Genomic DNA, 10,796 nt, shown 5'->3' on the forward strand with positions numbered 1-10,796 from the left:
GAGTGCAGCCCAGTAGTAAGCTCTTCTGAATCACACTACTGTTGACAACACTTTTTTGCAACACCACTAGCTTGCAACTTGGCAATGATGGAAGCACACATATCTTTAGCAAGACTGTCATGTGGGACACCAATGTCACCACCCATTTTAGGAGCTTCTGACTGGACTGGAGAATCAGCAACATGAGAGGGCCCTTCTAAGCTTAATGCATCAACTACTTGCCAATACCCTTGTGAATACTATTGAAATGTCTTCTGAAACCTGAGTATGTTGAAAATCCCATCTACAATTATCTTGAGCACAGACCAATCTAAACGTAGTGGAGGGATAGAAGCTATGCTTAATTCTCAAATGAGATATCATTGACTGGCTGTTTCTGTACAACGCTTGACAACAAAAGCCCCGTAACATACATGTATCTAGTAAAGAAGTTTTGTCCTCAACTCTGTCACGCTAGGGGCCTCTTGTTTTGCCTACATCTACGTTGTAGATGGTGTTCTGCACTAATGTGTAGAAGTTGACAAGAGCATCATCATACGTCAGGTTAAAGACAAAGTGGGCTTTGAACAGTACATCAAAAGCACACAGACCACTAGTTGCCTGGCAGGGAACAAGCCTCTTGTCCACCACGATGTAGTAGTTGTCAATCTTGCTCTGTCTTCTTCCGATGGCAAGGAGGTATGTCTGTCAACCATGGCTCCCATCAAGATGGTCTACAATGCTGCAGCATGACTGCAACACAAAGGGTCTTTTTAAGTCATTCTCCACATGTTAAGACAAAGACACCCCCAAAAAGTGATTACACAAGTACTGTATCATCTTACCGTATGAAAGTGCACTAGTCTGCCACAGCATCACAGGCACTGACCGTGGTCCTCTTCCCTCCTGCTGGTGGTGGGAGATGAAGCAGCAGGGAGGACATATCATTGTCCCAGTCTGAGGGCAAGAAAAGGCAAACGCCCCAAATCACATAAAACAACATCGCTGAGTTTGAAACATTTCACGACCCATGAGAGAACCCACTTACTGGTTTCGCTGTCATTCTCTGGAAGTTTTCTGCAGACTTCAAGAGGCAACACATATCATGGTCGTAGTCAGGGATTTGACCAGTTTGATGACTTTAGGCTTCAATCCAGTGTCCCACTTTTCAAGGAGTTTAGAGGATGTTTCATCATTGAACATCAGCAAAAAGTCCTGATTCACCTAAAACAAAGTGGAGCAATTCAACTTCATGACCAACACAAAATCATGTTCTCAATGAGACAACTCATGTTCTCAATCAGATAACTAGCCTGTACTTCTGATTCCAGCACATACTACATTACTATCCAATCCTTTGATGTCCAGAAACCTGGAAAAGACTGAGGACATCTGTGCTTCTGTCTGGGCTATAAACTCCTGGCGATACTGTGACACCTCCATCTTCTGATAGACGTGTTTTTCATCAGCCGAGTGGACAGGGAATGATATGGCCTCCTTGCAAGCATCACCAACAAGCTGGTGGGCCAGGTCTTCCTCCTATGGGTTGGGCCTCCCGACTGGGGTGAAATCTCTTCTTGATGGTTTGACGCGGGGTCAAGTGTCAAAATATTAAAGCAATACGAAGGAAAGAGGGTCACACTTCCAAGAGCATAACTATCTCTCTGTTGGCGAGTGGGAAGTCTCCTGCTCAAAAACAGTAAAGCATACACGCGCCAAATATGTTTAACCAAAGTTGTACTGTATTTTTCTACAGTCTCATAATGATGCCAAATAACATTCATGTATAGTTCGATTGTTTTGATCCACTGTGTGTGGCCAGATTGGCTAAGGAGAAGCTTACCATTGTATGATTGTGGCTGACTAAGATGGCAATCATCTCTCTCCTGGTTCGGTGGTCCAATGTTTTGGTTGTCTGGTACTCTTCTAATACATCTTGCCCACCAGGTCTACTAGTCAGGGTGTCTCGGACCATCTATTAAGACAAGAGAAAAAAGTTCAACAATTTTGGGTTGGATTATGCTGTCGGAATGTCCATGAAAAGCAAACACAGAAATGGGATGATCAACATGCAATATCAGTTGTCATTATACCTCTTTTGCTGCTGTGCAGTCGATGGCCTCATCTCCTAAGGTTGTCCTGGCTTTTTTTAGACGGCCTTTCTGGAGATCTCAGGTCGAAATAACTTTAGAAGGATAATGTGTCTGTGGAGGAACTAGGTGTTGAACAGCCTGCAGGAGAAAAGTCTGAGCACAAACAACGGATCAAAGCAACCAATCTATCATTCATGTTATTTGATATCATTATGAGAGACTGTAGAAAGATACCTTCATCAAGAACTTTGATTGTGAGGCACAGTCTGGATTGGCCTCAGTCAGGTCCAGCAGAACATCCTCCTCCACCTCAGTTTAGGAATCATAAAAAAAAATTATATTTGTGCTGCAGAGGGCAGTCCAAACCTATTTTGTACTACAAAAAAGATAGACCAAATCAGAATACATAATACATAGAGATAAGTCATCTAGGGGGCAACAGAATGGGTCTGACCCAAATCAAGCCCAAGGGTTCAATTAAGAATATACATCAGACAGTTCATATATTCACATTGATTGATAAAATCTCCATAAGAGAAACCTGGCTGCATCTTCATGAACTTCTTGCATATTTGATAATGGACCTTCCCCAACATGTTACACTGCATTCCTGCAAAACGCAATTACACACAATATCATATTTGAGTAAAATTTGGTTGCAAACATTTGATGGTGTACATACAGTTGAAGTCAGAAGTTTACATACACTTAGGTTGGAGTTATTAAAACTCACTTTTTCAACCACTCCACACATTTCTTGTTAACAAACTATAGTTTTAGCAAGTCGGTTAGGACATCTACTTTGTGCATGACACAAGTAATTTTCCCAACAATTGTTTACAGACAGATTATTTCACTTATAATTCACTGTATCACAATTCCAGTGTGTCAGAAGTTTACATACACTTAGTTGACTGTGCCTTTAAACAGCTTGGAAAATTCCCAAAAATGACGTCATGGATTTAAAAGCTTCTGATAGGCTAATTGACATAATTTGATGTATAGTTTGATGTATTTGATGTATTTCAAAGCCTACCTTCAAACTCAGTGCCTCTTTGCTTGACATCGTGGGAAAATCAAAAGAAATCAGACCTCAGAAAAAATTGTAGACCTCCACAAGTCTGGTTCATTCTTGGGAGCAATTTCCAAACGCCTGAAGGTACCACATTCATCTGTACAAACAATAGTACGCAAGTATAAACACCATGGGACCACGCAGCCGTCATACCACTCAGGAAGGAGACTCGTTCTGTCTCCTAGAGATGAACGTGCTTTGGTGCAAAATGTGCAAATCAATCACAGAATAACAGCAAAGAACCTTGTGAAGATGCTGGAGGAAACAGGTACAAAAATATCTATATCCACAGTAAAACGAGTCCTATTGTAACGTCCTGACCAGAGTTCTTATGTGTTGTGCTTGTTTTAGTGTTGGTCAGGACGTGAGCTGGGTGGGCATTCTATGTTGTGTGTCTAGTTTGTCCGTTTCTGTGTTCAGCCTAATATGGTTCTCAATCAGAGGCAGCTGTCAATCGTTGTTCCTGATTTGAGAATCATATATAGGTGGCTTGTTTTGTGTTGGGGATTTGGTGGGTGGTTGTCTCCTGTGTCAGTGTTTGTGCCACACGGGACTGTGACGGTTAGTACTTTTGTTGTTTTGTATTCTTGTCTAGTTTTCATGTCATTAAATTATGGAAACTTACCACGCTGCACATTGGTCCTCCGATCCTTCTCGCCTCTCCTCGTCTGAGGAGGAGGACGACTTAGACTGCCGTTACACCTATATCAACATAACCTGAAAGGCCGCTCAGCAAGGAAGAAGCCACTGCTCCAAAACCGCCATAAAAAAGCCAGAGTACGGTTTGCAACTGCACATGAGGACAAAGAACATACTTTTTGGACAAATGTCCTCTGGTCTGATGAAACAAAAATAGAACTGTTTGGCCGTAATGACCATTGTTATGTTTGGAGGGAAAAGGTGGAGGCTTGCAAGCCGAAGATCACCATCCCAACCTTGAAGCACGGGCGTGGCAGCATCATGTTGTGGGGGTGCTTTGCTGCAGGAGGGACTGGTGCACTTCACAAAATAGATGGCATCATGACGGAGGAAAATTATGTGACATCAGTCAGGAAGTTAAAGCTTGGTCGCAAATGGGTCATCCAAATGGACAATGACCCCAAGCATACTTCCAAAGTTGTGGCAAAATGCCTTAAGGACAAAAAAGACAAGGTATTGGAGTTGCCATCACAAAGCCCTGACCTCAATCATATAGAAAATGTGTGGGCAGAACTGAAAAAGCGTGTGCGAGCAAGGAGGCCTACAAACCTGACTCAGTTACACCAGCTCTGTCAGGAGGAATGGGCCAAAATTCACCCAACTTATTGTGTGAAGCATGTGGAAGGCTACCCAAAACGTTTGACCCAAGTTAAACAATTTAAAGGCAATGCTATCAAATACTAATTGAGCGTATGTAAACTTCTGACCCACTGGGAATGTGATGAAAGAAATAAAAGCTGAAATAAATGACACTATTATTCTGACATTTCACATTCTTAAAATAAAGTGGTGATCCTAACTGACCTAAGACAGGGAATTTTTACTTTGATTCAATGTCAGGAATTGTGAAAAACTGAGTTTAAATGTATTTGGCTAAGGTGTATGTAAACTTCTGACTTCAACTGTATAGAAACAACAACAACCTCTCCCTCAACATGATCAAGACAAAGGAGATGATTGTGGACTACAGGAAAAGGAGGACAGAGCACGCCCCCATACTCATCGACAGGGCTGTAGTGGAGTAGGTTGAGAGCTTCAAGTTCCTTAGTGTCCACATCACCAACAAACTAACATGGTCCAAGCACACCAAGACAGTTGTGAAGAGAACACGACACAAACCGATTCCCCCTCATGAGACTGAAAAGAGTTGGCATGGGTCCTCAGATCCTCAAAAGGTTCTACAGCTGCACCATCGAGAGCATACTGACTGGTTGCATAACTGCCTGGTATGGCAACTGCTCGGCCTCCGGCCGCAAGGCACTACAGGGGGTAATGCGTACGGCCCAGTACGTCACTGGGGCCAAGCTTCCTGGCAACCAGGACCTCTATACCAGGCGGTGTCAGAGGAAGGCCCTAAAAATGGTCAACGACTCCAGCTGCCCCAGTCATAGACTGTTCTCTCTGCTACCGCACGGCAAGCGGTACCGGAGCACCAAGTCTAGGTCCAAGAGGCTTCTAAACAACTTGTAACCCCAAGCCATAAGACTCCTGAACCTATAATCAAATGGCTACCCAGACTATTTGCATTGCCACCCACACACACACTTTACACTGCTGCTACTCTGTTATCTATGCATAGTCACTTTAACTCCCTCCATGTACATATTACCTCAACCGGTGCCCCCGCACATTGACTCTGCATATAGTCAAGCTATTGTTATTATACTGCTGCTCTTATTATTTGTTACTTTTATTTCTTATTTTTTAAACTGCATTGTTGGATAAGGGCTTGTAAGTAAGCATTTCACTGTAATACACCTGTTGTATTCAGAGCATGTGACAAATAACATTTGATTTGATACACAAAATGCCCCCTTATACCCTCTCCCCTTTGTCTTCCCCGCAGTGGATCAACCATTTGTTCCAAATGCCATTTTTAATGATGTAACAGGTAGAGGTCGACCGATTAATTGGGGCCGATTTCAAGTTTTCATAACAATCGGAAATCGGTATTTTTGGGTGCCGATTTGCCTATTATTATTTATTTATTTTTACACCTTTATTTAACTAGGCAAGTCAGTTAAGAACACATTCTTATTTTCAATGAGAACGACAGATTTTTAACCTTGTCAGCTCGGGGGATCCAATCTTGCAACCTACAGTTAACTAGTCCAATGCTCTAACACCAGATTACATTGCACTCCACGAGGAGCCTGCCTGTTATGCGAATGCAGTAAGCTAAGGTAAATTGCTAGCTAGCATTAAACTTATCTTATAAAAAACAATCAATCAATGACTGTCATTGCTCCAATGTGTACTTAACCATAAACATCAATGCCTTTCTTAAAATCAATACACAAGTATATATTTTTTAACCTGCATATTTAGCTAAAAGAAATCCAGGTTAGCAGGCAATATTAACCAGGTGAAATTGTGTAATTTCTCTTGCGTTCATTGCACGCAGAGTCAGGGTATATGCAACAGTTTGGGCCGCCTGGCTCTTTGCGAACTAATTTGCCAGAATTTTACATAATTATGTCATAACATTGACGGTTGTGCAATGTAACAGGAATATTTAGACTCATGGATGCCACCCGTTAGATAAAATACGGAACGGAATAAACGTTTTGTTTTCGAGGTGATAGTATCCGGATTAGTCAAAGGTATATGGTTTAGAGAGAAATAGTCGACGAGTTATAATTCCTGTAATAACTTGCGGCTGAACTTGAAAGGGGTTCCTTCGTTATTTTACCGTTCATGTTTTCCATAGAGAATGTCTTGATCTACTTCAAATAAGGTCTGTGTTTCGTGCAGGCTTAAACCGCCTCGACGTTTTGATACCCGTGTAAATCTCACTAGGATAAGGTAACGTTTGTCAACATATTTTCATAAATCCACGCTACAAAAAAAATGTATCTTCGCTTATATTTAGCCAATATTGATCAGAGTTACCTTGTCCTATGGATATCTACACAGTTATAAAATTGGCAAGGTGGTGTAAGCCTACACAAAACACAGACCTTATTTTAAGTGAATCTAAAAATATCCTATGGAATAAATGAAGGAACCGCTTTTCAGATTTTGCTAGAAGGTGTCATGGGAATTATGACTCGCACTTTGGTCGTCAATTCTTACCATGCCCATTATTAAAATAGGATTTCCTGCATATAGAAATGACAGTTTTTGTTTTCAACATTCATCACAGGTAACTTAAACTCTATTTTTATTCAAACAGTTGAGAGTATTTGTCTCCTAAGCAGACTCTTCAGTATCATTGTCACTTCAGAGCTGTGTGTGTGTGTGTGTGTGTGTGTGTGTGTGTGTGTGTGTGTGTGTGTGTGTGTGTGTGTGTGTATTTATGTATTATATTAAGTTAAAATAAAAGTGTTCATTGTTCATTCAGTATTGTTGCAATTGTCATTATTACAAAAATGTGTGTGTATGATATATATAAAAACATTTTTTTTAAATAAATCAGCCGATTAATCGGTATCGGCTTTTTTTGTCCTCCAATAATCGGTATTGAAAAATCATAATCGGTCGACCTCTAGTAACAGGTGTCTGCCTGGCTGCGGATCTGGGGCTTGGCAAGGCAATATTCCAGTGAAATCAACCATCCAAACTAGCTAGCTATATAACTAGCTACAAACAGTAACCACCACCACTCAAATCTATAGGAAAGAAACTGGCCAATACATGTCAAGCCGTATTGGCTTGAACACAATGTCTGATCTGTGATTAACAACAAGCACACACACCATAGATAGACATGTTCATATAAAATGTGATAGGGGTGTCCTCTTGACGTCTGGCCACGTGTACTAGCTCGCTAACGTTAGCGCTAAATTACAATATGCTGAGATCGGTATTGTAGTTAGATAACTAACTAGCTAGCTACATTTACATTTAAGTCATTTAGCAGACGCTCTTATCCAGAGCGACTTACAAATTGGTGCATTCACCTTATGATATCCAGTGGAACAACCACTTTACAATAGTGCATCTAAATCTTTTAAGGGGGGGGGGGGGGTTGGGGTTAGAAGGATTACTTTATCCTATCCTAGGTATTCCTTAAAGAGGTGGGGTTTCAGGTGTCTCCGGAAGGTGGTGATTGACTCCGCTGACCTGGCGTCGTGAGGGAGTTTGTTCCACCATTGGGGTGCCAGAGCAGCGAACAGCTATATGGTTAACAATATTTGGCCAGACAAACATTCTTAGTTATATGCGTTTTGAAGAACAAATTAGTAGATATTAGCCATGTTGTTACCATCACTTCCTGGCTAGTTACATGCTGCACCAAATAAGGCTCAAATTGATCACACTAGGTCACACCCCAATTAACACCATGCACCTGCTGCACAACTAATGTTTAAGTTAGTTGGCCTAGTGAACTCAACACGCACACGATTGAAATCAACTAACGGTACAGCCAAACTCTGATCCTTCTGGATTTTGATACATTTTCTCAAATCGAATAGTTTGCTAATTGTAATCTAGCGCTAACTGACCACGTTAGCTAGCTAGCAACTTCCTAAATCTAAACTTCAAAGATGTAACGTTAGCTACAAAGATCTCGACCATTCACTTAGCCGATATAACAAGTTGGCCACCAGCTAACTTATTACATTTTTTACATATTACTTACCTTTCAATGCTGCGCAATTCCAGTTGCCTTGCAACGTTGCCAATTAGATGAAAAGGAAGTTCCAAGCGAAAACCGGAAGCTAAATCAACACTGCTCAGTACCACCGCCCAACCTCTGTACAGTAACTCTCACCTGGGAGGCATTATGCTCGTCCTTGTAATTACGATCATAACTATTTCATTAACATTATTATTCTCTTGGCCAAATATTATATTCACAAATCCTTATTTTGTAGTTTTATTAATTGAACTGTTACAATTTTATAAATCCCTCAAACTTGTGAAACTTAATCAGTTGGAAACATTAGTATAAGTCATTGCCTGGTGTTCTATTATTACATTTGTTTCATTGTATTCACAGGAATGTCCCTGTATTGATGTGTAATATTGTTATTATTGTTGGGAAAAAATAACTCACCTGGGAGTTATATAAGCACAGAGGGTGTAAAAACAACTCTTAAGTCAACACCTTGAAAAATGTAACACCAAGAAAATGAACACCTGTTATCACTGGCCAATTTGCTGTGTACTTGTATATTTTGTATGATATGGGTCTTTCACTATTGGATCACCAAGACCTGTAAATACATCTACTCTGAGCACATCAACCTGCCTTGCCTTCTGCTGATGTCATGCCCTTACGATTGCTACATGTCCCTATTTAAAAACGACAGACTAATCAAAATGTGTTGTAGACAAAATAATGAAAAGGGTTGTCTGGTACCCTCAATAAATAGACAAAGAAGTGTAGTTGAACAAGTCGTTGCATGTATAGATTTTTTTTAAACTTGACTTGAAACTTGTGACTCTGCTAGACTTGCTCTTAGAATGCATGACTTGGACTTGACCCGTTCTATTTGGGACTTGACTTGAGACTCGTACCTTGTGACTCGGTCCCACCTCTGCAAAACAAACACACACACACAAAATACTGTTATCTGTAGACTACACAACACGTAGGCTACAGATAATAGTATTGTGGCCTATGCTTGTCTCCCTGTCGTAGAGGTGTGTGTGTGTTGACCTAGTGCTGTGATTCATGGGTAATGTAGAGCAGTACTTTAAACTACAAGAGAAAACATACCAGGTCGACGAATGGTGAAAAGACGCGGTAGACATCCTCCTATCGCCACTGACCAGAATATTGGCCGTAATTCTTTTAAACATTTCCGGGTGTTTCAACATGTAGACATCCAGCAGGTGATCTATGGCGCATGGTCAACATTCATTATGGTGTGTCTTGTCTACAGCTATGATTCAGTGGTAATGTAGAGCAACACAGTAAGTAGGTCAGGTGACGTAAATAGGTACTAGCTAGGCAGTGGCGGTTCTAGACCATTTCAACTGGAGGGGCCAAGCTGGGGCCAGTTGTACTGTTAGAGGGGCCAGTTGACGTTATTGTTGTCATCGTTTTCTTCACTGCATTGAAGGCATTAGCAGGCAAAAGACCATGTTCATAATCATCATCGTTGCCACTGTCTAATAACGGATGTAAAAAAAGAACGATAGCAAAAATGAGTTATGTAAAAATTATTTCATACTCCACATTTAGGGGGGCCACAAGGGGTTCAAAATTGTTGTCACAGGGGCACTGGCAAATTCTGTGCAACTTCTGGTGCGCGTTTATTGTGAACACTGAGGTTGTACCCGCTTTAAGTTACAGTTATAAAAGTGGCCATTTCATCATAATGTAGGCCTATCAGAGTGGCCTACCATTAAAAACATTGGAGAAAATGCATCCCATAATAGTTTAACATGGAAATATCATTCAGTCTACAGTAGCAGCCAATGTGTGGTGTTCAATGTAGGCTTACATTCCGTGAGACTTCATGGAAAAATATGCAGGGCTTGACATTAACGTGTTCATCCACTTGTCCTTCAGACAAGGTGACTGAAAATGTGTTGTTTGATGCTAGAAACCACTTTACAAAATAAAGTTAATTATTATTCCCATACCATTATTACAGAGATTCAGACAAATTATTATACCCTCTGCCTATTGGTTACTTAGCTTATTCAAGCCTGTCTCAAAAATACAACACTGCCCCTTTAATAAGATATAAAAAACATGCTCTTACCTGACATGCTTTTCAAAGATGGCTTGAAATGCACACATTTTGTGCTCTAGTAGGACGCAACCACTCCCCCATTGTTGACTAGAAATTAGCTATAACTGGGCTAATAATTCAAATACTAACAAATAACATGAACAAATGTGTACACGTGGCTACATGCAGCTCTCGCTTTGATCTCAAAACAAGCGCACCTACTTGCGACTACTCATGCTGTAAAGACAGTCCAGTTTAAAGTGAATGGCACAGATCCATATATGACAATTGTTTATTTGCATATAGGGATACTGCAGC

The 10,796-nt window shown here is 40.8% G+C and overlaps 1 pseudogene; it reads right to left on the reverse strand.

The window, feature by feature from the left end:
- Positions 1 to 419: 419 nt before the first annotated feature.
- LOC120022042 lies at positions 420 to 1,422 on the reverse strand (annotated as a pseudogene).
- Positions 1,423 to 10,796: the final 9,374 nt, after the last annotated feature.

This window comes from Salvelinus namaycush, chromosome 27 (assembly GCF_016432855.1).
Source record: "Salvelinus namaycush isolate Seneca chromosome 27, SaNama_1.0, whole genome shotgun sequence".
Lineage (NCBI taxonomy): Eukaryota > Metazoa > Chordata > Actinopteri > Salmoniformes > Salmonidae > Salvelinus > Salvelinus namaycush.